The 27,647-nt window shown below is 45.5% G+C and overlaps 1 long non-coding RNA gene across 1 annotated transcript in view; it reads right to left on the bottom strand.

The window, feature by feature from the left end:
• Positions 1 to 11,939, bottom strand: part of LOC135363996 (uncharacterized) — a 53,575-nt gene extending 41,636 nt beyond the window's left edge. Inside the window, exon 1 of the long non-coding RNA XR_010410426.1 lies at positions 11,707 to 11,939. This is a non-coding gene — a long non-coding RNA (uncharacterized LOC135363996). The remainder of the gene's footprint in view (positions 1 to 11,706) is intronic.
• Positions 11,940 to 27,647: the final 15,708 nt, after the last annotated feature.

The following is a 27,647-nucleotide window of genomic DNA, read 5'->3' as shown; positions in this document are numbered from 1 at the left end:
ATCAGACAAAAAGCGCCATACCGTCCCTTCTAATTCTAGGATGCTACACTTCCCTGGTCTCCAGGCTCTGCTCCCTTGCAAGGGAGGCCTCTATATTCATAAGATTTCAGGTGGTACACAGGAGGGGATCAAATCTGAAGACAGCTGTCCCACTACTTTTCTTCTTTCCAGTTTTTTTCCAATTGTTCCCCATTCTATGGCAGAGCAGCTTGCTGAGCAAATAGCAGTAAATATGGAAGGATATATGTGTATATATATATATATGAAATAGGCCCAAATTCTTTTATTTAGCTTTGATTTAATGGTGCCTAATAAAAAAAAAAAACATTAAGTAAAGAAGCTGTTGACATCAGTGCTTTGTGGATGCAAAACCAGGGTTAGCGTGGGCCTGGGTTCACATGAAAAAGGTCAGAAGATGTTTACATATCAGATACAAATTTTAGGTTAAATCCATACTTGTTCTGTATCTTGTCATTACAAAGCTGAGTCTCCATCTCAGTCTCTGTATGAAAAAAGGCAAGAACTTTCCTATAATCCTGAACGGTTTTAGAGTTCTAAGGACGGCTAACTTGTAATCAGGAGCCCATTAAACTTTGCTAAAGGAGGCAACATGTGTTGAAACGTTTGCTGTAGAAAATTGTTCACGTAAAGTCGCTAAGCTGTGTTTATCAAAGGAGGTAGAATTTTCTCACCAGCCTCGCTATAATTAATTCATGGACTATGACCTCACAGGTCTTGTTATAATTCAACCAGTGAAAAAGACTCGGCAGAGCCTCTCAAAATTAGGGACATGACTAAAGGCATTACTTTCTGCACACACAAAAAAGGGGGGGTGGTATTTTAAAAGTAAAATAAACAAGTGGTTCTAACAGATTAACTTCAAAACCCCGTGAAGAATCTCAATTTTCCACAACAGGGGAATTCTCATGTAAGGAGGCTTAATGAGCCTCTCTGCCTGAAGATTTCTTCCCCTTTCTGACGCCAGTACTTGAGCTCATCTTCAGGTCACCACGTGAGGCTCAGCCCCTGCTCACTCCTACTTCCCTCCAAGTCTAGGGAAAATACAGAAAGTGCATCTTCTCCACCAGCCACTGGTCAGAGCCCTCCCGACCTTCCCTGGAGCTCAGCCCCATGGAGGGACTCTGGGAAAGTTGCAGGGAGGCTGTTCCTTCACCCAGCCCAGAGTCGCCCTGAGTCAGAGGCCTGCCGCTGGTGAAGCAGCTTGCTTTTTGATGGATTTTTTTCACCTCCAATCAGCATCAGCGAAGTGGTGCTGGCTGTTGATAAGAGTTCTGGGGCTTAGACACAAACATTAATGGAATGACAGGTGGGAAAAAACAAACACAGCGTCATGCGGGGCGTCTCTCAGCTGGCTAGATGGCCCCAGCAGAGCTGCCAGAAAACCACGTGGTGGTATCCATCTGGGCCTCCCAGGCCAGGCACATCCAGCCTGGAAGCGATGGCTGTCCTCCTCGACACAGCCCATGAAGCAGGTTCGAGCCCAAGGTGTGGCTTGTGCAGCTCCCGGAGGAGACTCACAGTGGTGCTAGGTTTTCAATGATCAATTGCTCAACTGAAAATAGCTGAAACTGTGCTCAATTTCTGGGCTAGGCTAAACTGAGAGCCAGATAAATACCAAAGATAAGTACTGTACCACAGTACAGACTGTGAGGCACTGAAGGACACCTAGACACCCCCGGGGCAGTGTGCCACCCTCCTTCCCCACAGTGAGAACACCCCACTCAAGTTGAAAACCTCCAGGGAGGCAACTTCTACCTCCTTCCCCTTGACCTTCCCTTCCCTTCCACATTTGGCTCTCTCAGCTTCTTCTTCCCCTCCTCTTCCTCTTCTCCCCTCACCCTCCTCCCCTTCCTTCTCCCCGGGACCCACCTTCCCCCTCCCCATTCCCTTTGCCTGGCAGCTTCTTCCTATTGACCTAAGGCCTCACATGCTCACAGAAAGGAGCTTCTCCCAAACTCAGGAGGCAGACATGCTAGTGAGAAAAGCCAACACCATGAGGAATCCCAGAACAGAGCTGGGGGTCACTTGTCTCAGCCTGACCTGGAAGACAGAACCATACCCTTTCGGGAAGGCTGCAAGGGGAAGTGTCAAGGACACAGTCTCTAAGCTAGAGAATGCCGGCTCTAACAATTGCTAGCTGTGTGATCCTGGGCAGGTTATTCTACCTCCCTGTGCCTCAGTTTCTTCGTCTGTGAGAGGGGGAACAATAATCCCTATCTCAGAGCTGTTGTAAGGATTCAAAGAGGTCATGCAGATAAAGTATCTGGCCCATGACTGCTGATCAATAAAGTGAGTCCCCTCCTTTTTCCTTCCCTCTCCTTTCTATAAGTCAGGAGTGTGGCTCCTTGATTATTCTTTTTTTTTTTTTTTAAGATTTTATTTATTTATTTGACAGAGAGAGACACAGCGAGAGAGGGAACACAAGCAGGGGGAGGGGGAGAGGGAGAAGCAGGCCTCCCGCGGAGCAGGGAGCCCGATGCGGGGCTCGATCCCAGGACCCTGAGATCATGACCTGAGCCGAAGGCAGACGCTTAACGACTGAGCCACCCAGGCGCCCCACTCCTTGATTATTCTTACAGAAACAGCCTGGGAGACTCTCTGGACCCATCCATATTCTACCTCACTACACCTGCCCAGATCATAGGACAAGTCAACATCTGTAGGGTGTTCTGTGTCTTCTATCAGGCCTCGGCCAGGCCAGGTCAGAAGACCATGGTTAAGAGTCAAGTGGGATCGGGGGCGCCTGGGTGGCTCAGTTGGTTAAGCGACTGCCTTCAGCTCAGGTCATGATCCCGGGGTCCTGGGATCGAGTCCCGCATCGGGCTCCCTGCTCTGCGGGAAGCCTGCTTCCCCCTCTCCCATTCCCCCTGCTTGTGTTCCCTCCCTCGCTGTGTCTCTCTCTGTCAAATAAATAAATAAAATCTTTAAAAAAAAAAAAAAAAGACTCAAGTGGGATCAGGGCGCCTGGGTGGCTCAGTCGTTAAGCTTCTGCCTTTAGCTCAGGTCATGATCCCAGGGTCCTGGGATCGAGTCCCGCATCGGGCTCCCTGCTCAGCGGGAAGCCTGCTTCTCCCTCTCCCTCTGCCCCTGCTTGTGTTCCCTCTCTCGATATCTCTCTCTGTCAAATAAATAAATAAAATATTTTAAAAAAAAGAAGAGTCAAGTGGGATCAGCCTCTGAGGGCAGACACATATGCAGGGAACAGGGTTCTGGGCGGCTCACATGGTCAACAAGTTCTTTAGGAGCCTGTTGACAACGGGTTCAATTTCACCTCCCCTTTTTAGCCCTGGAGTGAGTGCTCAGCCCTCAAGCAGCTAATGCTCAGACAGCCGGCCCCAGGCTCACATGATGGCCCCCTGTACTGGCCTCTGCTGCCCAGAGTCTATTCTGAGATGAGCCTCTCTTCCAAGTGTGATAGTCCATCAGGACTCCCCTTCCAGGACAGAGTCTTGGCACCCAGCCATGGCACCCAAGGATGCACACCTCTGCATAGTTACTCCACTGGATATTTTCCAAGGGTCTCCCCTGGTTCCCTCTCTATCCTTCAGAAGAGGCAGGGACCATATAAGCCTGAGGGAAATCCATAACTGTGCATTCAAAAGGTTTTCTAGAATAAAAGCCATGATGATAGCCAGGAACATTAGTATAACACTTGGAAGTTTCTGCAGACCTTTTGTCAGTTTACATCCTGTCAAAAAGTATGCTGTCTGCTATAATGCATGATCCCAAAATTTCAGTGGCTTTAACATCATGAACGTATTTCTCCTTCACATTACAGTTCCGTGCAGATGGCAGAAAGGAGGGGAAACTCTAACCTGCCTTGACACTGGGAACCCAGGCCTCTTTCATCCTGTGGCACTGCCAGCCCCTAGAACCTCCAAGTCCTTCACTTCTAGAGCTCAGGCAGGGAAAGAGAGAGTATGCGAGATCCTGCGGGAGGTTTCTGCGGACCCGGCCTGCACGTGGGAACATCAGTTCCACTCACACCCGGGGTCAGGACTCAGTCAACAGGGCGCATTGTACTTCTAAGGGAAGAAAGGAGCAAAAGAGGAACGGAGACAGGATTCGATAAACAGCACACCATCTTTGCTATGAAGCCACGAGACAAGTAGATTTTTTTTCCCCCCCAGAGCAAGACACTCAGGCTCAGAATGGCTGTCACGATCAATACTGCTGTCAGTAAATGGACAGAAGGGGGATCTGAATCCAAGTCTTCTAGCTCCAGTCCATTCTTCATCTCATGGAGAGCCTCTCCCTCCTGCGGATGCATGTTGCTGAGCAAGTTATGGAGCCTTAAGTATGACCCTGGGTGCTCCCATGGCATCTCCTCTTCTCCTTACCTCCAGGCATTTGAAAAGCCAGAGAGACATTACTGCTTACCTCCTTCCCACTCCCTCCCAACCAACACTCCCTCCTTCCACACCCGCACCGTGGGAGTGCCATCAAGCTCTCCTTGAGCCCTTGCAAACTCAGCCATGAAAATGAAGACATGAAAGCACACCTATGTTTTTGGCCCTGAGTCAGAAAACATGGCCCTTGACTTGGAAGAGCTCACAGTCTAATGAGAAAGATAGGGGGGCATCTGGGTGGCTCCAGTCAGTTAAGCGTCTGCCTCTTGCTCGGGTCATGATCCCAGGGTCCTGGGATCAAGCCCCACATCAGGCTCCCTGCTCAGTGGGGAGTGCAAGCAATGTCCGTACTGGACGATGAGTCAGGAATATCCTAGCGGACCAGGCAGACAAGGCACCAAAGCCAGAGAGGAGCATCTGCACAGACATGAAGAGGGAAAGGAGATGTCTGGGCAAGTTCCCCACAGGAGAGAGAGAGAGAATCCCATAAGGGTGAAGAAGGTCTCCCCACACCTTTTTCTTCTAGGGCCCCGGGGAAGATGGTAGACCCTGAAGAATGTCATGAACTGGAGAGGGTCCCAAGGTTTTTATGCTGCAAGACCAAAGGGTAGGGTTACTGACCTTGTTACTTACCATCACTTGCACAACACTTTGCTATTCAGAGGCACTGTTTACACATTGTCGTTATGCAGAAGAGGAAAGCAAATCTGTGAAAAGTTAGGCCTTCAGCTGTTAAGCAGGAGGCCTAAAACGCAAGCCCAGGTCCTGTGCCCTAAACCCAGGTATTTCCACCAGGGCTTGTGTCAGTAGATGGGGGAGGGGTGCCACAGGAAGACACGCTGCAGACCTTCTCAGTGTCCCTCTCAGAATAGAGAGCAGAAGTGGATAACTTATGGCCAATTCTTTTTCCTTCCCATCCTCACACGTGGAATTGAGAAGGGAATCTTTAGAATCCATCCCTAGGGGACCCTAGTTCAGCACCCCAACCTAAGGAATAAAGGAGATCTCCCCTGACTGTGGGGAGCACTCACCTTCCCCACCCTCCAAGTCAAATATAGTTCCCTCCAGGAAGCCACCAGAAGACAGAATAAAGGGCGCACCTGGGTGGCTCGGTCGATTAAGCGTCTGCCTTTGGCTAGGGTCAGGATCGGGGGTCCTGGGATTGAGCGCCCGTGGCAGGATGCCTGCTCTGTGGGGAGTCTGCTTCTCCCTCTGCCTCTGTCCCTCCCCCAACTCATGCATGCTCTCTCTCTCTCTCTCTCTCAAATAAATAAATAAAATCTTTTTAAAAAAAAGAAGAAGAAGACAGAATAAGTAGCAGAATCAGAGATAGATAATGCCAGAAGCCAACACAGATGAGAACACCATTGCCTTGTGCTCTGTGACCCTCACAAGCCCACTTGGGACTTACACAGGAAAGCACTGGGCCAGTGGCCACCTTCTCCGCACGTCACCCCACCTTCGCCTCCCCTCTGTCCCCCCATGCCCAGGGCCTTTTGTTTCTCTTTCTCCCTGTTCTTTCCTTCAGCCCAGAATTGGATCAAGAGAACAAAGACTGAAGGGAGGCGTGCCTTCTAGAGCTGACCAGGACTCCTTCCTTTTCCTGTAGGAGGAACCCTGGTGAATGAGAGTAGCCGGCGCTCCTCCCAGGGGACCTGAAGTCCCACCACCTCGGGGACTACCAGGTACAGCTTGGGCCCAGATTCTTCAGAAGTAAGCCGATACCCAGGGTAGGGGCTACTCTCCACCTGTTGTTCACTTAAAGAAGCAGCCGTATTTTCCAAATCAGAAAGGCGGCTCTAGTCTACTCGAGGGATTTTTTTCTGAGTTATTTTATTGTTTATAGGCAGAACCCTATAAAGCTATACAGAGTAAGTCACATGAAGTTATGCATTTACCGAATTATATTTATTTAAAAGGATAATACATAAATGCAGGACTGTCCCTAAAATCCAATGTGTACGGTTGTCTTTGGTTCCTTCTGCAATCTTTTCTCCCCTGCAATGGGGGGCAAAAGAAGAAATATGAAAATGTGGTGCCCCAAAACCGAAAAGAGAGATCTGGGGGCAGTTCTCCTCAGACAGCACCTAGGAGAGGAAGGAATCTGGAGCCTCCTAAACTGTGTTTAAAAATCCCACCTGCTATGTGCCTCCATTATTGCATTTATCACATCGGTTTTTTGTATGTACCGGGAGCTCTTTGAGACTGAACTGCACGCCCTTCCTCTTGCATGCCCCGTGCCCAGTGCAATGCCACATAGGAGCCCAATAAATACATGTCGGGTGATTCATCTATGAACTGACAGACTCTAAGTTGTGCCCACCAGGAAACCAATACTCTCTAAATTTGATGGTCTATGTTCTCAAATTTACTTGCTTCCTTAATGTCAAAGTAAAATTTCTTAAAAAAAAAAAAAAAAAAAAACAAGAAAAAACAAAAAAACCCAACACAATCGCTCTTGGTTGAACTACAGAGAGGAGGATTTGTCCTTGCCTACACGTAGTAGTAGTAGTAGTAGGGAAGGCAAGATTAGGTTCCATTATAAGGGGAGATGAAGACTCTGCACGAAGAAAATTGTCAAGCCTCATGCAAAAACTCTTCAAGGAAACTGAATTTAAGAGGGTGCAATGAAGCCTCAGGCTATAGAAATTCCAAAGGTCTTTCAACACAGAAGGGTCAGGAAACCAATCTGAAAGTGGAGGCACCCGTCAAAAAAAGCAGACAGTTCATCCAGGAAGATCTAGCAGCAGTGTGCTGAGAATTTTCATCACGAGTCCCTGGAATTTCACCATGGGGACCTTCTACAGGTGCAGCCAACCACGCTGTGGCATCTCCCTCCTAGGGGTCTTCAGGGTGATGCAGACAGAGTGGGAGACCATGATAGCTGCCTTTCCATGACTACAGGGACCCTTGCAAATTCTTTTTCACTTGCACCTCAAAGGACAATACTTCATATGTTTGTCCCCTGCTCAACCCAGACAGAGGAAGTTTGATGACCTTGTGGACATGAGCACTATCTGCACAAATAAGGGAAACCAGCTGGCTCTGTTTAGTTAGTTAACACTATTCTGTTCCACATGCAGGAATAAACATCTCCCTCACCAGGGAACTCAACAACAAGAGATGTATCAGGCACTTTCTATACAGTAGACACAGTGGATTCAGCCATGTATTAATTAGCAAGACTACACTTTGGTTACAACCCCCAAGGTTCAGTGATTGAAAACACGAGAAGCTGGCTTCTTTCTCACGTGACAGCCCAGGAGGACGTTCAGGTCCTCCACCACTGTTCAGGGAGCCGGACTGCCAGCTTCCACAGCAACCTCCAAGGTCACCAGGATATCACCATCCCCTTGGGCCTTGTCACCATCTGCAGCAAGTAGCAAAGGGAGAAAGGGGGCAGCATGGAGGAGACACTCTTTTCTCTGGGCCTGAAGGAGACATTCCAGTGGGAAGGGTATGGTCTGTCCTAATTGCCACCGACACTGAGAGAAGCAGGGAGCTAAGAAGCCTTTTCTAGACTTCCTCACCCCCAATCAGTTGGGCTAATCAAACACAAGCGGTCATGGGGGCGGGCAGTACACTCCAGCTTCCCGGTGGAAACCCTCTCCAGGCTGGTTCCTAGGCTCATCCTCCCCCTCTCTGCAGTTCCCAATGCTCCTGCAAGGTGGGGTATATTGCCCTCTCCAAAGTCACCCCTTCACTCACTCAGTCAACATATATTTATTGTTCATATTATATGCCAAGCATGGGGCTAGGTGCTGGGGACACAGTGATACAGAAGTCACACATAACTGATGTCTCCACAGAGCTGACATTTTTGTGTGCTGGAGACACAAGGTAAAAGCCAACCAATCATTCAACACATGATTTCCTAGAGCAATAAGTGTCTTAAAGGAAATAAAACTCAGTCGTGGGAATGAAAGTGTAGGGTCAGAGGGCTGTTTTGGACGGAGAGGTCAGGGAAGCCCTCCCTGAGTCCTAAGAGGAGAGGAGGAACAGTCATCTGGACAGCAAAGAAGGCTTGGGCCCGGCAGCAAATCCCAAAGCCTGAGGCAGGAATGGGCTTGGCAAGTCTGAGGACCAAGGGGAAGACCAGCATGGCCAGTGCCCCATAGGAAGGAGAGTGGCCTGAAATGAGATCAGAGAGGTCAACAGGGCCATATTGCAAAGGGTGAGCCATGGTAAGAGGTCACTGGATCACTCAGCAAGTGTTTATTGAGCCCCAGTGAGCCAAGAGACTGAAGATACTATGGTGAAGACATAAATCCCTGCTTTCGTGGAGCCTGCATGTGCCTGGGAGACACAAAGTCAACAAATGGATGAATAAATAAACAATATCACATCACAATAAATAAACAATAATGGTCAGAGCTCTGAGGGAGGTGAAGCGGGACACGAAAGTAGATTGATGGGGCTGCTACTGCCCACAGGACTGGTGAATCATGGAGGCCCGAAGGAAGTTTCTGAGGGCACAGCATTGCAGAGAGCTCCTAGGATTGCCCGATAAAGCACAGGATGCCCAGTTACATTTGAAATTCAGACAAACAAATTTTGCAGAGGACCTACTTATACTAAAAATGATTCATCGTTTATCTGAAAGTCAACGTTAACTGGGCACCCTGTATTCTTAGTGGCTAAATCTGGTAACCGTAAGAGAGAGGGAACAGAAATTGAGAAGACCCTGGGGTAGGAGCATGCTTGGCATGCTCACAACACAGCATGAAGGCTGCTGTGGGTGGCGAGGCTGAAGAGGGGCAGAGGCCGGAGCACGCAGGGCCCTGGGGTCCACAGCGAGCACTTTGGATTTTCTTCTAAGTGGAACGGAATCCTGGAGGATTTTGAGCAGCTATGTGGACAGAAACAGAAGATCGCTACCTTACTTGTCCCAACTCCAGAAGGTTCAAATGGAGGACGTCGAAGATCAAGGTCATTCCAGGTCCAACTGTTCCGCTGTACTACACCTGCCTCTGTGTAGCCACAGAGATGGGAATGGGGGAGTTTGGGGACCACTCCAGATCGGACCCTCATTCCCTGGTCAGGGATCGGGGTACCCTCTCCTGACTCCCCTTCTCTCATTCTTCTTGAGGTCCCTCCAATCGAAGTGGACCAGAGCATTCATCACAGTGTCCAGGGCTTGGGCCATACTATTTCCTCATGACTATTGCCTACAGAAAAGCGCCATTCCTGCCGCAGCCCCCAGGCCCCCCGGGGCACAGTTCCAGAGCCCACGGGCACAGCCTCCATGCCGCCACCTACCCCGCTGCTTCTTTCCACCCAAAATGGAGCAGAGACCAACCTGGGAGAACTTTGCATTAGACAAATCCCCCTCCTTTTCTCTTGACCTAACAGTTCCCCTGTCAAGGCTACACTGAGAGAGAAAGAAGGGTACGGCTTCTTTGGGTCCGACCACTGTTATTGATTCTCTTCCCTCACATCAGCCATCCTGGGCCTACAGTCTGGGCTCCTGGTGCTCCAGCTGCTGGCTTTAATCAATAGCAAGAGTAAAGACAGGTAGATACTGTTTCCAGGATGCTCCATAAAGCTTCTCACACTGAGCTTGAAAAGGAACATGTTCTGGGATTAATTTGGGACCTGTGACTCTATAAGCATCCAGACTCCAGCTGAGAGGGGACAAGGAAATTGCCAGGACAATGGAGGTCCTTCCCTTAAAGATGTGATGGAAGGAGATTTCCTTATGACTTCTTAAGAAGCTCTAGACCTCAGTTTCCAGTAGCAGCAACCAATTCCAATTTCAGTGATTGAATGATCCTATACAAAGTGTATTGATTCAGGAATTGACATGAGAGTTATAGATCTACCTAGAAGGGATTCTCCAATGATTTGTCTCTGTCCTTGGCTTTGTCCTATAAGCATCTACTTCAACAGCTTGAATAGAAACATGTTGTTTAAGTTTACAGAGGACCCCAAACGCTGATGATTTAGGGGAAAAACCTGAACCAGCTGGGTAAACTTGGGCAATCTGCTTAACCATTCTGAGCTGCATTTTCTGTATCTGCTAAAATGAATAATAAATCCTGCCTCCGGAGATCGTTCTGGGGATTAACTGAGATCCTCTATGCAAAACACCTATCCCAATGTCTGGCACAAAGGACACACTCAGTAAGTAACAATCCCCTTCCCTCAGTTTTGTCATCTGTAAAATGGGGATGCCAAAATTATAAATGTCATTAGAACCTGAAACCCAATTCACTTTGGAAAGAATGACTTAGTTGTTGGATAACTACCACAGGATAAAACAATAGACCGGAATCAAGAAAATGAACATTAATAATCCATGCAATTAAAAACTAATAACAGCACAGAGAATACAAGCTTGATAACAATTCCAATGAAAAAGACCCAAGAGGGCACCTGGGTGGCTCAGTTGGTTAAGCGACTGCCTTCGGCTCAGGTCATGATCCTGGAGTCCCGGGATCGAGTCCCACATCAGGCTCCCTGCTTCTCCCTCTGACTCTCCCCCCTCTTGTGCTCTCTCTCTTTCTCTCTCTCTCAAATAAATAAATAAAATCTTTAAAAAAAAGACCCAAGAGTTTTAATTACCCACAAGCTCAGGTTGAAACCAGAGTGGGACACATTTACCATTATTATTACATAATAATAATTAACATATATTGAACACCTACTATGTCCCAAGTGATACTCTAAGTATCGAGCTTTACCCATTTAATGCCCTCAACAACCCTATGAGCTGTTACTTCTATCACGAGTTTATGGATGACAAAATTCAAGCAGAGGTTAAGGAAATTGTCTGTGGTCACATTAATCTGCTAATAGCAAAGCTGGGACAGAAATAGCAGAGCTGTGCATAGGGCAGACCACATCTGAAGTTGCTGGGTCAGTTCTGAGTACCATGTCACATACAACCACATTGTCCCTACCCTGATGCACCCCAGCCTTCAACTGTTCTATGCCATCAGGTTGGAAGGGGGAGGTTAGGGGTTGCATAGATTAGAATTAAGCCACCGACTCAGGCCAGGCTCTAGAGTCCAAGCCATGACACGAAGATACCCACATTGTTAAGATCATCTCACTTCCTATCAGGCAAGGGGCTTTGTGCCTCGAGGAAGGGCCTTGGGTGCCCTCTTGCCCCTGAACTGTCACATGACTTCCCCCCTCCTCTTCCTCAGCCCATTCAACTGATCCCCATAAGTTAATGCTGTCTGCTATAAAAAATGATGGTGCAGAAGAATGAAGCGAGCAGGATAATTCTTCGAAGTCTCGTAGTTTCTAAAAATTCATGCAAATTTTGTACTCTCCTCCATACGATATCTGGGTTTGTTTTAATGTAAAAATAGTATTTTAAGTGACTTACCACCGAGTAAAACTGATGCTCTAGAGTGATGAACCATGGTTCTCCTGCAGCTTTGCAGAACCCTTGGTGTACGGTTACATGTCCCCAGTTTGAAAAGCTCAGAACTGCAGATGCATATTTCCTAACATGGAAAGTGGTCCAGGGCACATCATTAGGCGATAAAAGTGATAAAAGCAGGTTACCAAACAGAACGTACAGTATGCTCTACTTTTGTATGCCTGTCCGGAAGGCTACGTGTATACCAAAATGCTCACCGAGGTTCTCTCTGGCTGTAGGAATGGGGGCGATTTTTATTTTGCTCTTTTTGCTTCTTAGATCATAGAATTTTTCTACAGCTATCATATGTATTCTTTGTGGGCTTGGAGTATGGGGTTTGGTGGTGGTGGGCTTTTCAGGGAGGGGGGAGGTTAGCTTTGCTTTTTAAGATTTAAGAGTTTGTGGCTGCCTGAATCTTTCAGACACTTGCTCCAGCAGCCTGTGCCTTTCAGCCCCTGAGGTCTTTGCCCTCTGAAGCAGGGGGCCAAGCTGCAAAAACACCATGAACATGAATTTACCCAGGCATCCTCCCTGGCACCCCATCCTGTCGCCCTGTTGACTCTACCAGCTGTGACCTCAAATATCTGGGATGCTCCCATAAACCCCTGTCACCTTTGAGGTTTGCTGTGGGGCAATCCCCAACTCTGCTCAATCATTCAGGGAAAGGTTTCCCAGCCTGCATCCTCCCAACAAGCAGCTCCAGGTGGCACCAAGGTCTTGCCTCTCACCTCTGGTCTTAATGCTGCTATTTCACACGCACCGTGCACCCCCAGGAGGAAAGCCTCCCACATTGGACTGGTCTCCTTCACCCTGCACGCTGCCTGTATCTTGTCACAACTCACTGCTCACTTGGAACCTATGGCTTGACTCCCTTCTTCGCTGGAGGTTGCCCCACTGCAAGCTCAATTTCCCAATCTTTTCTCTCGACCTGGATCTAAGGTCTCAGTCAGGTCCCCTTCCTACGTCACTCATGACGTCATTAACCATAAATCATTATTTGTTGCACAATTATTACGCAGCAAGCATGAGCTAAATATTTTATATCCATTGTCTTTCAATTCTCATAATAATCCTCTAAGGTAGATTTCATCGTCCCCATCTCACAGATAAAGAAACTAAGGCTGATTGAGTGAAGCTTAAGATCACAGTTCTGCTTATTGCTACATAATGAGACACCCCTAAACTTAGTGTCTTCGAACAGTAATTTTATTCTGGGGGTTGACTGGGCTCAGTTGGGTGATACTTGCTTGAGGTCACTCATGAGGCTGCGGTCAGATGGTAGCTAGGGATGGAGTCCTCTCAAGGACTCTTCCCGACATGTACATGTCCAGTGGTCAATGTTGGCTATGGTCTTGGACTTCAACTGGGCTAGCAGCCAAAACACCTGCAAGTGGCCTCTCCACACAGTCCCTCCACTTGGGTCAGTTGGAGCTTCTTCAGAGAAGGACCCCGAATTCTAAAGAGAACAAGATGAAAGCACATGGCATTTTTATGACCTAGCCTTCGAAGCCACACAGTACCACATCTGCCATCTTGTAGCAGTCCCAAAGTTCTGCCCAGTTTCACGGGGAAGGAACATAGACCCCACCACTCAATGGGAAGAGTGTCGTTGTACTGCAAGGAGAAGATGTGGATGGCACAACACCTTTGGAAACTGCAATCTGCCCCAATGACAAAGCTAGGGAAATGGGGCAGAGCCAGTATTCGAACCTGGGGCAGCCTCACTGTTAAGCTCATGCTCTTAAACCATAGCGGTACACTGCCAAGAGAGATTCCTCCCACCTCAAGCTCTGGGTCTGGGACACAGAATACAATACATCATGAAGACATTAACCAACAAGCATATCCAGAAGAGGGAGGCCAAGATGATGAGATGCCCAGAAACAATGTCATATAATTTAACAAATAGTCGAGGCTATTTAGCCTGAAGAGGACAAAACTTAAAAGTGAAATGACAGCTCTCTCAACTACATTAAAGGCAAACATGGGTGAGAGGGAAGACAGATTGTGTATTGCCTCCCCCAGTGATGGAAGAGACAGACAGGCGGATCCAGCCCATGAGAGCAGTTGGGTGCAGGCGACACAGCACTGACCTTGAATGTGAGCAAACCAGGTTTCCCTCCCAGCTACGCCTCTAAGCAAATCACTTCTCCACAGCGGAGCAAGATGGCGGAGGAGTAGGAGACCTGGATTTCGTCTCCTCTCAGGAATTCAGCTGGATAGGGATCAAACCATTCTGAACACCTACGAACTCAACAGGAGATCGAAGAAAAGGGTAGCAACAACTCTCTGAACAGAAAAGCGACCACTTTCTGGAAGGTAGGACATGCGGAGAAGTGAATCCGAGGCGATATTCGGGAGGATAGACGGCGGGGGAGGGGCCTCCATTGGCCGCTTCTGGCAAGTGATAGAGCCGCGGAGCACAAAATCGGAACTTTTAAAAGTCTGCTCCGCCGAGGGACGTCACTCTGGTGGCTAAGCGGGGGGTGGAACCCTCCGGGACAGTGTGGTCTCAGGACCCTCGGGGTCACAGAAGGACCGGGGGTGCCTGAGTGTGGCAGAGTTCCCAGGTATCGGAGCAGGGAAGCCGGCTGCAGAGGCGGAGCCCAGGCGCGGGCTCTCAGCTCGGGGTGCCCATAAACCGTGATCCGCGGCACAGTCGGGCCCCTGCTCCTCCAGCAGGGACCCAACAAGCGGCAGATCCGGGGAGACTCACCTTCCTCCCCGGGGAGGAGCCGCGCGGGAGTGCACCGCAGGGATCTGCTGGGTTTGGAGACTCCAGACCGGGTCGGGTGCCAGAGATAGAGGCGCGCGGTCACGGGCCGGGTGAGCACGGAGTGCGGCCGGAGACCGAGGAGACAGGAGTGACTGACGGCTTTTCTCTGGGGTCTCACTGAGGAGCGGGGCCCCGAGTGCTCGGCTCCTCCGGGGCGGAGATTGGGAGGCCGCCATTTTCACTCTCCGCCTCCAAAGCTGTACGGAAAGCTCGCAGGGAACAAAAGCTCCGGAGAGCAAACCCGAGCAGATTCCTTAGCCGGCAGGGGGCAAGGGCGGGGCAATTCCGCCTCCGGCAGAGACATTTGGAAACCACGGCAACAGGCCCCTCCCCAGAAGATCAGCGAGAACAGCCAGCCAAGACCAAGTTACCGATCAATGAGAACGGCAGAACTCCAGCGCTAGGGGACTACTGCACATAGAATTCATGGCTTTTTTACCATGATTCTTTAGTCTTTCAAGGTTAATTTTTTTTTTAACGGTCTTTTTTTCTTTTTTTTTTTTTAATTTTTCTTTTTCCCTTTTTCAACCAACATCTTATCAATCCCTTTTTTTAAAAAACATTTTTATTTTTCATTTTTAGAGTCATATTCTATTCCTTCATAGTAGTTACCCGTATTTTTGGCATATATATATAAGTTGTTCTCTCTTTAAAATTTTGAGATAGTTTCTTCTAACAGATTAAAATATACCCTAAATCTCTAGTATATGGTTTTTCCTACTCCCCTGCCTGATCACATTCTCTCCCTTTTTTTTTCTTTTTTCTTTTTTTAAATCCTCTTCTTTCTTTTTTCAAACAACTTCTTATCAATGCCTTTTATAAAATTTTTTATAATTTCCATCTTTACAGTCATATTCTATCCCTTCATCATATCAACCCTTATTTTGGTACATATATAAGTTTTTCTTTCTTTAAAATTTTGGGAGGCACTTTCTTCTAAAAGACCAAAATAAACCCCAAATCTAGTGTGTGGCACTGATCTATATACCAGCCTGATCATATTTGATCACATTCTGGGTTTTTTTGTTGTTGTTTTGTTTTGTTTGTTTTTGTTTGTTTTTATCTTTTAGTTTTTCTTTTTTTTCTTTTTCTTTTTTCTCTCTTTCCATTTCTTTTTCCACTGCTTCAGGTCTTTTCTGATTTGTTTAGAGTATATTTTCTGGGGACGTTGTTACTCTGCTAGCATTTTGTTCTCTCATTAATTTATTCTCCTCTGCACAAGATGACAAGACGGAAAAAATCACCTCAACAAAAAGAACAAGAGGTAGTACCGACTGCCAGGGACCTACTCAATATGGACATTAGTATGATGTCAGATCTAGAGTTCAGAATCAACACTTTAAAGATACTAGCTGGGCTTGAAAAAAATATGGAAGTTATTAGAGAAACCCTTTCTGGAGAAGTAAAAGAACTAAAATTTAACCAAGTAGAAATCAAAAAGGCTATTAATGAGGTGCAATCAAAAATGGGGGCACTAACTGCTAGGATAAATGAGGCAGAAGAGAGAATCAGTAATATAGAAGACCAAATGATGGAAAATAAAGAAGCTGAGAAAAAGAGAGATAAACAACTACTGGATCACCAGGGCAGAATTCGAGAGATAAGCGATACCATAAGACGAAACAACATTAGAATAATTGGGATCCCGGGCGCCTGGGTGGCTCAGTTGGTTAAGCGACTGCCTTCAGCTCAGGTCATGATCCCAGGGTCCTGGGATCGAGTCCCGCATCGGGCGCCCTGCTCTGCGGGGAGCCTGCTTCTCCCTCTCCCACTCCCCCTGCTTGTGTTCCCTCTCTCGCTGTGTCTCTCTCTGTCAAATAAATAAATAAAATCTTTAAAAAAAAAAAAAAAAAGAATAATTGGGATCCCAGAAGAAGAAGAAAGAGAGAGAGGGGCAGAAGGTATAATGGAGCAAATTATAGCAGAGAACTTCCCTAATTTGGGGAAGGAAACAGGCATCAAAATCCAGGAAGCACAGAGAACCCCTCTCAAAATCAATAAAAATAGGTCAACACCCCGACATCTAATAGTAAAACTTACGAGTCTCATAGACAAAGAGAAAATCCTGAAAGCAGCTCGGGAGAAGAGATATGTAACCTACAATGGTAGAAACATTAGATTGGCAACAGACCTATCCACAGAGACCTGGCAGGCCAGAAAGGACTGGCAGGATATATTCAGAGCACTAAATGAGAAAAATATGCAGCCAAGAATACTATATCCAGCTAGGCTGTCATTGAAAATTGAAGGAGAGATAAAAAGCTTCCAGGACAAACAAAAACTAAAGGAATTTGCAAACACAAAACCAGCCCTACAAGAAATCTTGAAAGGGGTCCTCTAAGCAAAGAGAGACCCTAAAAGCAACATAGACCAGAAAGGAACACAGACAATATACGGTAACAGTCACCTTACAGGCAATACAATGGCACTAAATTCCTATCTTTCAATAGTTACCCTGAATGTAAATGGGCTAAATGCCCCAATCAAAAGACACAGGCTATCAGACTGGATTAAAAAACAAGACCCATCGATATGCTGTCTGCAAGAGACTCATTTTAGAACCAAAGACACCCCCAGATTGAAAGTGAGGGGGTGGAAAACCATTTACCATGCTAATGGACACCAAAAGAAAGCTGGAGTGGCAATCCTTATATCAGACAAATTAGATTTTAAACCAAAAACTGTAATAAGAGATGAGGAAGGACATTATAACCTACTTAAAGGGTCTATCCAACAAGAAGATCTAACAATTGTAAATATCTGCCCCTAACATGGGAGCAGCCAATTATATAAGGCAATTAATAACAAAAGCAAAGAAACACATCGACAACAATACATTAATAGTGGGGGACTTTAACACCCCCCTCACTGAAATGGACAGATCGTCTAAGCAAAAGATCAACAAGGAAATAAAGACTTTAAATGACACACTGGACCAAATAGACTTCACAGACATATTCAGAACATTCCACCCCAAAGCAACGGAATACACATTCTTCTCTAGTCCCCATGGAACATTCTCCAGAATCGATCACATCCTAGGTCATAAATCAGGTCTCAACCGGTACCAAAAGATTGGGATCATTCCCTGCCTATTTTCAGACCACAATGCTTTGAAACTAGAACTCAATCACAAGAGGAAAGTTGGAAAGAACTCAAATACATGGAGGCTAAAGAGCATCCTACTGAAGAATGAATGGGTTGGGGCGCCTGGGTGGCTCAGTTGGTTAAGCGACTGCCTTCGACTCAGGTCATGATCCTGGAGTCCCGGGATCGAGTCCCGCGTCGGGCTCCCTGCTCGGCAGGGAGTCTGCTTCTCCCTCTGACCCTCCTCCCTCTCATGCTCTCTGTCTCTCATTCTCTCTCTCGCAAATAAATAAAATCTTAAAAAGAATGAATGGGTCAACCAGGAAATTAAAGAAGAATTAAAAAAATACATGGAAACCAATGAAAATGAAAACACAACTGTTCAAAATCTTTGGGATGCAGCAAAGGCAGTCCTAAGAGGAAAGTATATAGCAATACAAGCCTTTCTCAAGAAACAAGAAAGGTCTCAAGTACACAACCTAACCCTACACCTAAAGGAGCTGGAGAAAGAACAGCAAATAAAGCCTAAACCCAGCAGGAGAAGAGAAATAATAAAGATCGGAGCAGAAATCAATGAAATAGAAACTAAAAGAACAGTAGAACAGATCAACAAAACTAGGAGCTGGTTCTTTGAAAGAATTAACAAGATTGATAAACCCCTGGCCAGACTTATCAAAAAGAAAAGAGAAATGACCCAAATCAACAAAATCATGAATGAAAGAGGAGAGATCAAAACCAACACCAAAGAAATACAAACAATTATAACAACATATTATGAGCAACTCTATGCCAGCAAATTAGATAACCTGGAAGAAATGGAGGCATTCCTAGAGATGTATCAACTACCAAAACTGAACCAGGAAGAAATAGAAAACCTGAACAGACCTATAACCACTAAGGAAATTGAAGCAGTCATCAAAAATCTCCCAAAAAACAAAAGCCCAGGGCCAGATGGCTTCCCAGGGGAATTCTACCAAACATTTCAAGAAGAATTAATACCTATTCTTCTGAAACTGTTCCAAAAAATAGAAATGGAAGGAAAACTTCCAAACTCATTTTATGAGGCCAGCATTACCTTGATCCCAAAACCAGACAAAGACCCCATCAAAAAGGAGAATTACAGACCAATATCCCTGATGAACATGGATGCAAAAATTCCCACCAAAATACTAGCCAATAGGATCCAACAGTACATTAAAAGGATTATTCACCACGACCAAGTGGGATTTATCCCTGGGCTGCAAGGTTGGTTCAACATCCGCAAATCAATCAATGTGATACAGTACATTAACAAAAGAAAGAACAAGAATCATATGATCCTCTCAATAGATGCAGAAAAAGCTTTTGACAAAGTATAGCATCCTTTCTTGATCAAAACTCTTCAGAGTATAGGCATAGAGGGTACATACCTCAATATCATAAAAGCCATCTATGAAAAATCTACAGCGAATATCATTCTCAATGGGGAAAAACAGAGAGCTTTCCCCCTAAGGTCAGGAACGCAGCAGGGATGTCCACTGCTATTCAACATAGTATTGGAAGTCCTAGCCACAGCAATCAGACAACAAAAAGAAATAAAAGGCATCCAAATCGGCAAAGAAGAAGTCAAACTCTCACTCTTTGCAGATGATATGATACTTTATGTGGAAAACCCCAAAGACTCCACCCCAAAACTGCTAGAACTCATACAGGAATTCAGTAAAGTGGCAGGATATAAAATCAATGCACAGAAATCAGTGGCATTCCTATACACCAACAACAAGACAGAAGAAAGAGAAATTAAGGAGTCGATCCCATTTACAATTGCACCCAAAACCGTAAGATACCTAGGAATAAATCTAACCAAAGAGACAAAGGATCTGTACTCAGAAAACTATAAAATACTCATGAAAGAAATTGAGGAAGACACAAAGAAATGGAAAAACGTTCCATGCTCATGGATTGGAAGAACAAATATTGTGAAGATGTCAATGCTACCTAGAGCAATCTACACATTCAATGCAATTCCCATCAAAATACCATCCACTTTTTTCAAAGAAATGGAACAAATAATCCTAAAATTTGTATGGAACCAGAAAAGACCCCGCATAGCCAGAGGAATGTTGAAAAAGAAAAGCAAAGCTGGTGGCATCACAATTCCGGACTTCCAGCTTTATTACAAAGCTGTCATCATCAAGACAGCATGGTACTGGCACAAAAACAGACACATAGATCAATGGAACAGAATAGAGAGCCCAGAAATGGACCCTCAACTCTATGGTCAACTCATCTTTGACAAAGCAGTAAAGAATGTCCAATGGAAAAAAGACAGTCTCTTCAATAAATGGTGTTGGGAAAATTGGACAGCCACATGCAGAAGAATGAAACTGGACCATTTCCTTACACCACACACAAAAATAGACTCCAAATGGTTGAAAGACCTCAATGTGAGACAGGAGTCCATCAAAATCCTAAAGGAGAACACAGGCAGCAACCTCTTTGACCTCAGCCAAAGCAACTTCTTCCTAGAAACATCACCAAAGGCAAGGGAAGCAAGGGCAAAAATGAACTATTGGGACTTCATCAAGATAAAAAGCTTTTGCAAAGCAAAGGAAACAGTCAACAAAACCAAAAGACAACCGACAGAATGGGAGAAGATATTTGCAAATGACATATCAGATAAAGGGCTAGTATCCAAAATCTATAAAGAACTCATCAAACTCAACACCCAAAGAACAAAGAATCCAATCAAGAAATGGGCAGAAGACATGAACAGACATTTTCCCAAAGAAGACATCTAAATGGCCAACAGACACATGAAAAAGTGCTCAATATCGCTCGGCATCAGGGAAATCCAAATCAAAACCTCAATGAGATACCACCTCACACCAGTCAGAATGGCTAAAATTAACAAGTCAGGAAACGACAGATGTTGGCGGGGATGCGGAGAAAGGGGAACCCTCCTACACTGTTGGTGGGAATGCGCTGGTGCAGCCACTCTGGAAAACAGTATGGAGGTTCCTCAAAAAGTTGAAAATAGAGCTACCATATGATCCAGCAATTGCACTACTGGGTATTTACCCCAAAGATACAAAAGTAGGTATCTGAAAGAGTACATGCACCCCGATGTTTATAGCAGCAATGTCCACAATAGCCAAACTGTGGAAAGAGCCAAGATGTCCATCGACAGATGAATGGATAAAGAAGATGTGGTATATATATACAATGGAATATTATGCAGCCATCAAAAGGAATGAGATCTTGCCATTTGCAACGACGTGGATGGAACTGGAGGGTATTATGTTGAGCAAAATAAGTCAAACAGAGAAAGACATGTATCATATGATCTCACTGATATGAGGAATTCTTAATCATAGGAAACAAACTGAGGCTTGCTGGAGTGGGGCGTGGGGTGGGAGGGATGGGGTGACTGGGTGATAGACACTGGGGAGCATATGTGCTCTGGTAAGCGCTGTGAATTGTGCAAGACTGTTGAATCTCAGATCTGTACCTCTGAAACAAATAATGCAATATATGTTAAGAAAAAAAAGAAGAAGAAGAAGAAGGTAGCAGGAGGGGAAGAATGAAGCTGGGGAAATCGGAGGGGTAGACGAACCATGAGAGATGATGGACTCTGAAAAACAAACTGAGGGTTCTAGAGGGGAGGGTGTTGGGAGGATGGGTTAGCCTGGTGGTGGGTATTGAGGAAGGCACATTCTGCATGGAGCACTGGGTGTTATGCCCAAACAATGAATCATGGAACACTACATCTAAAACTAATGATGTAATGTATGGGGATTCACATAAGAATTAAAAAAATAAATAAATAAAATAAATAAAAATCTATGTATTAAAAAAAAAATCACTTCTCCACTCTAGGCCTCATTTTCCACATCTGTAAAATGGAGAATAATAAAGCCTAAACTTCGGGTTTCTGTAAAAATTAGAGATGATGTATGTCTAGCAACCTGACATATAGTAAGCACTCAATAAATGATAGCTGCCATGATTATTATTATTATTACTATGTGCTTTGCTGTTGTTCAGTAGAGCTAGTCAGCAATGAGGTGGGCTGCCTTACAAAAACATGAGGTCCCCAAAAAGGATTCCTATACTTAGCAAGGAGAAGTATCTAGAGGAAATGACAGACTGAAAACCAGGAAGCTCTTGGCCCTTGCCCACCCCTTGCCCACCTGGGCCACGAAAGATGAAAGCCAACCTAGGGAGACCCCACTGTGCCTTGGATGGACTTAGCCTTGGGGCCTGCTGGAAGCCTGGCAGCTCTGGGTTGGAAGGAAAGAAAGGAAACCAGGAATGCATGGGGCAGAGGTCAGCACTGGATCTCTGAGGGAGGCGTGGGTAGGCAGCAAAGGTCTTTGAGCAAAGACGGTGATTAGAATCATAAAGATGTCAGTGGGGTTCTGGAAGCATCCATCTAGGCAGGGCCCTTGGTGGCAGCCTCCAATCCTGAGTAGAAGGACATGGTGAGACTGCGTTAGGAGCTGGGGCCCCAGACAAGAAGGGTAACTCCAAGAAGCACCGATTACAAATCAGGAAACCAATACCCAAATCACATCTTATAGCCCAGCAAACAACATAGGGGCAGGAGGGAAGAGAGGCAGGGGGAGAGGGGGCAGAGGGGGATAGGGGGACTTGATCAAAATAAACAATTTGATAGTACTCACTATGTGCCAGGGGTGACTTAACATTTTATGACTGTTAGCTCATTTCATTATTACAATGCTCCTATAAAGTGTGTGTTATTATTATCCCCCTCTTACAGGGGAAGGAACCGAGGTACAGAGAGCCTAAGGTACTTGTTCAAGGCTCTCAATAGGAGCTCCTATTCTCAGAGGAGGACCAGGGAGGCTCGTAGGAAGAGACGCTTCCCCAGTATCAAACAGCTCGTACAGAAGAACTGAGACATTGATACAGGTCTGTCAGCTCTTGCAATTACACCAAGTCCTCTTTATTTTTTTTAAGATTTTATTTATCTATTTGTCAGAGAGAGAGCACACACAAGCAGGGAGAGTGGAAGGCAGAGGGAGAAGCAGGCTCCCCGCTAAGCAGGGCGCCCGATGTGGGGCTCGATCCCAGGTCCCCAGGATCATGACCTGAGCCGAAGGCAGACACTTAACCAACTGAGCCACCCAGGCATCCCACACCAAGTCCTCTTTAATGGGCACAAGGACTTAGGACCCACCAGAGGATGTTAGCTACCAGCTTAGAGCCAACTTAGACCAAGGGATTCCATTTGCTACAGCCAGAGGCCATGAGCCTAAGGTATCCTGGCCTGCCTTGGGCTGATGGGCCCCCGGGGATGGACACTTGGTCAAATCTCAGGGTCATGGCAGGGTCTCGGTGCAGGACAGAGTTCCTTCTCCCCAGCCTGCCACTTCTTCCCGCCAGATGCAGCCTGGCCTAGGCTTAGTGTCACAGTGATAAATTCCAGTCTCCGATGGCAAAACTCCCGGGCCTCATCCCTGTCTGCCTGTTAAGCTGCAAGACCTTTCCCTGTCTCACCAGGGAAAACCACCGAGAAAAGGAAAAAGATGGGGTTTCCAGAACATTAAACCCATTGCCACTACGCCTGCCAATCTCCCTGCTAATCACTTGGAGCCAATGCACCTTGGAGGGAGCTAGGGGTGGGGGCTGCTCACTGCAGCACGGCCTGGCGACAATCCTCGTCTTGCCAGCAGGAAGGGACCTTGTAAGGTCAACTTGTCTTTTCTCCTGCCCTGGTTCAGACTCACTTCATGCAGAGAAAGAAAGCTGGCTGAGCCAAAGGGACGGGTCTCCCTCCCACATTTTGTGACAAAAATATCAACCAGCGTTTGTTCAAGAGCCAGCAAATATTTAGTGAACATTTTCCATGTGCCAGACACGGAGCTGATTAAATAGGCCTCCAGCCCTCTGTCTCCAAAGTTTATAATCTGGGGCTTAAAGAAGAAGGACCAAGGAAGGCAGTGTGTCTCAGATTTGAGGATAGAAATGCTGGCAATTTCTCTCGCCCAGCCCTACTCCCCTGTCTCCACGAGCACCCCACAAAGCACACGTTCTTCCTGCCTTCTTTTCTGGCTTGACTGGACTAGGAACTCCTTTCATGGGAAGCACCAGACTGCTCCAACACGAAGGTTCCATGGAGTTTGGACACCAGTGGGATATAGTAAAAAGACCACTGACCTGAGCATGCAATCAGGAGCCTGCGTCACAGGATGAGCCTGGACCAGTCACGCAACGCCAGAGATTCTCAGTTGCCTTATCTGTAAAATGGGGTTAAGTTTACCACCAACTTCATAAACTGTTCATCCCATTCCCATCTCGTCAAATACACCCAGCTCACCATGCTGGCATACATGATAACAGCACATTTTAGAAAAAGTACACAGAAAGCAGTGACCCTAGGGTGTGGAGAAATGGGCCCTTTTATGCACTGCTGGTAGGAGTAGAGGTGGGTGCACCCTTTTGCAGGGGGGACAGGAGGAGAAATTGGCGATAAGTCTCAAAGAAAACTTGCTGTCCTCACCTTTTTCCTCAAAACCTTCTTTCCAGGAACTTACCTGAACATGTATGAAAAGAGACATGTTAGAAAAACGGTCATCACAACATCACTTACAATTATTCCAAAAACTATGTATAATAGATATTTACATTTTAAAGAATTGTGCTAGGGGCACCTGGGTGGCTCAGTTGGTTGGGCGACTGCCTTCGGCTCGGGTCATGATCCTGGAGTCCCGGGATCGGGTCCCGCATCGGGCTCCCTGCTCGGCGGGGAGTCTGCTTCTCCCTCGGACCCTCCCCCCTCTCATATGCTCTCTTTCTCATTCTCTCTCTCTCTCAAATAAATAAATAAAATCTTAAAAAAAAAAAAAGAATTGTGATAATAAAAAATACACAACCAAATATCCAACACCTATCTTAAGAAATAGGATATTCATGCTATATGCCTGAAACTACTATAACACTATGTCAACAATACTCAAAAAAAAGTTTGTTGAAATAAGTATACGTAGTATTCTTTTTTTTTTAAAGATTTTATTTATTTATTTGAGAGAGAGAATGAGAGATAGAGAGCACGAGAGGGAAGAGGGTCAGAGGGAGAAGCAGACCCCCCACTGAGCAGGGAGCCCAATGCGGGACTCAATCCCGGGACTCCAGGATCATGACCTGAGCCGAAGGCAGTCGCCTAACCAACTGAGCCACACAGGTGCCCAGTATATGTAGTATTCTTAACTGCTCCCCAAAAAAGACAAAAGAAAGAAATAGAATATTCACAACATCTTTGGAGCCTCCTACATGCCTTATCCAATCCCACTCCAGTAACCCACAACCCCAAATTTTGGGCTAATTGTTCCTTTCCTTTCCTTCATCATTTTATCACACATCTATGTATCTCTTAACAAAGGGAAAGGCGCCTGGGTGGCTCAGGTAGTTAAGTGTCTGCCTTCTGCTCAGGTCCTGGGGTCCTGGGATTGAGCCCCATGTAGGGCTCCCTGCTCCGCCAGGACCCTGCTTCTCCCTCTGCCCCTCCCCCACTCATGCTCTCTGTCTCGCTCTCTCTGTCGGATAAATAAATAAAATTTTTTTTTAAAAAAAAGGAGAGTTTCATTTTTCCTATTTGCAATCTCTATCCACATATGGTCAATTTGTGTTCTTCTGTCCATGATTTTAGTTCTAACTTGATTTTTCACCCCACAAGTTAGATTAGTATTATTATTACATATAATCAATATTTATTTATGCATTTACCATTTTCTGTTTCCACCTTTCCTTCTTGTACTTCAAACCTACAGCGATCAGTTTTCTTCTTCCTGGCATATATCTGTATAAGTTCCTTCAATAAGTGTGTCTTAACAGTCAATTGTACCACTTTTGTTTTTAAAACATCTTTAAATTGTCTTTATTTTGCTTTCATGTTTAAGAGATCATCTCAGCGGTGTTAGAATTCTAGCATATTTCCACCTAGCACTTCCAATTTATCATTCCATAGTCTTCTGGCTTCTGTAGATACTGTTGAAAAATAAGCCATGGGTCAAATGCTCATTACTTTGTAGGTAATCTGTCTTTTCTATTTTTAGGATCCTCTTTTTGTCTTCAGTGTTCTGTTTTTCTACAAAACATGGGCTTCTTTTCCTTTATCCTGTTTTGGATTCACTGGGCTTGTTGAAACTGAGGACCGGTGTCTCTCATTAGGACTGGAAATTTGTCAGTCATTATCTTTTTTAATATTTCCATTCTCTCTGTCATCCTTTGGGAGTTCAATTATATGTATGTTGTATTTCCTCACTCTGCCCTTTATATCTCTTATCTCTTTCATCTCTTTGTCTTTCTATTGTATTCTAGGTCATTCTTCAGAGAAACTTCTAGATCACTAGTTCTTTCTTCGGCTGTGTCTAATTTATTATCACATCCATTGAGTTGTTCATTTTAATGATTATATATTTTTCTTTTCTAAAAGTTATATTTGGTTCTCTTTCACATCTGATTAGGTTATTCTGATAGCCTTTTGTTGCCTCGTTATACTTCCAATACTCTTATTTCAGAAAGAAATTAAATATATGTATTTCATATTCTATATTGAATAAGTGCAGATCATTATAGTCTTTGAGGAATTTGTGATTTATACTGAGTCTCATTCAGGCTAGTTTATTTCCTCATGTGTCTGCTGAATGTTGATTGTGAGGTCCATGTCCCTTGGAAATTTTTCTGTGGAATTCTCTGAGGTCAAGTTTTAAAATATGTTCTTTACAAGCCCTGGGTATCTCACCAATCCAGGACACCAAATTTTCAGCATGGGTTTTTGGATGAATTCATGTTTCTCCAAGAAAACACTTATCTTTATATTTTTTCTTCCTTTCCGTTAGAGTCAAGGATGACAAGCAAGTTTCTTCACCAACTTTCTTTTTCTGTAGAGTGTTTTCTCTAGTTCACCTACTGGAAGTTTCACCCATCTGGGATCCCAGCTTTGTGTAAGAATCCAGCCTGCTTGGGCTCTGGGATCTAACACCCATCTGTCATGTAGATGGCCCATATTACCTATTAAACCCCAAATAAGCTCCAAGACAAAGACTAGTTCTATACATTACTTTTTTAGATTCACAGATTCATTTTGGGGTTTGGGGTTTTTTGTGGGTTTGGTTTTTTGGTTTTTTGGTTTGTTTGTTTTTTTTAAGATTTTTTATTTATTTATTTGACAGAGAGAGACATAGCGAGAGCAGGAACACAAGCAGGGGGAGTGGGAGAGGGAGAAGCAGGCTTCCCGCGGAGCAGGGAGCCCAATGCAGGACTCGATCCCAGGACCCTGGGATCATGACCTGAGCCGAAGGCAGACGCTTAACGACTGAGCCACCCAGGCGCCCGGTTTTTTGGTTTTTATCTCTAAGAAATTCCCTTTATTTTGTGCCAATTCAGCCATGCCTTCATGCATTTTTAAAGGGGGAGGAAATATATATATATATTCCATCACTTGGGGCATACTGTCCCTGGAGGAGTTTCATGGAACATCTAGTCCGTTATATTTGATGAAAAGATAAGTATAATTATATTTATTGGCAAGGGAAAATGTCAACATAAGGAGTGAGTGTGAAAAATTAAGTTATATAACAGTGTTCTCTCTGGATCATGGGTTGTTGGGTGATGCTTGCTTTGTCTTTTGTGCATTTCCCAAACTGTTTTAATATTTTTGCAATGGGAATTTATTATTTTAACAAAAACAATTGTCCCTATTCCACTCACACGATCATGCAGCTACGCAAAACATTTGTGGTTTCTTTATTTCTCTGAAACATGCTTAACTGTGCTTCAGGAGACTCTGTCGGAGTGGGAAGTGTAGAACTAAGGAACAGGAACCCAGTGCATCAGACCCAGTATATGGGTCTCCCCAGATCTGCTTGACCCTACTTCCTCTCCCACCAGCCACATGCTCAATGGACCGTCCCAGCCACTGCTCCCACTACCTCATCTCCTAACACTGCTATCTATCTCAGCTTTCCCCAAAGTGAGGACTTCAGCAGATGCTCCAGTTGCCTGCCATGGCAGCAGTTACAGCAGCTCTGGTGCCCAG

This window comes from Mirounga angustirostris, unplaced genomic scaffold (assembly GCF_029215605.1).
Source record: "Mirounga angustirostris isolate CCGP_5_RB_7025 unplaced genomic scaffold, mMirAng1.0.hap1 SCAF_4, whole genome shotgun sequence".
NCBI classification, from domain to species: Eukaryota; Metazoa; Chordata; class Mammalia; order Carnivora; family Phocidae; genus Mirounga; species Mirounga angustirostris.
The sequence above is the reverse complement of the archived record's forward strand: the minus strand, read 5'-3'. Positions and strand labels throughout refer to the sequence as shown.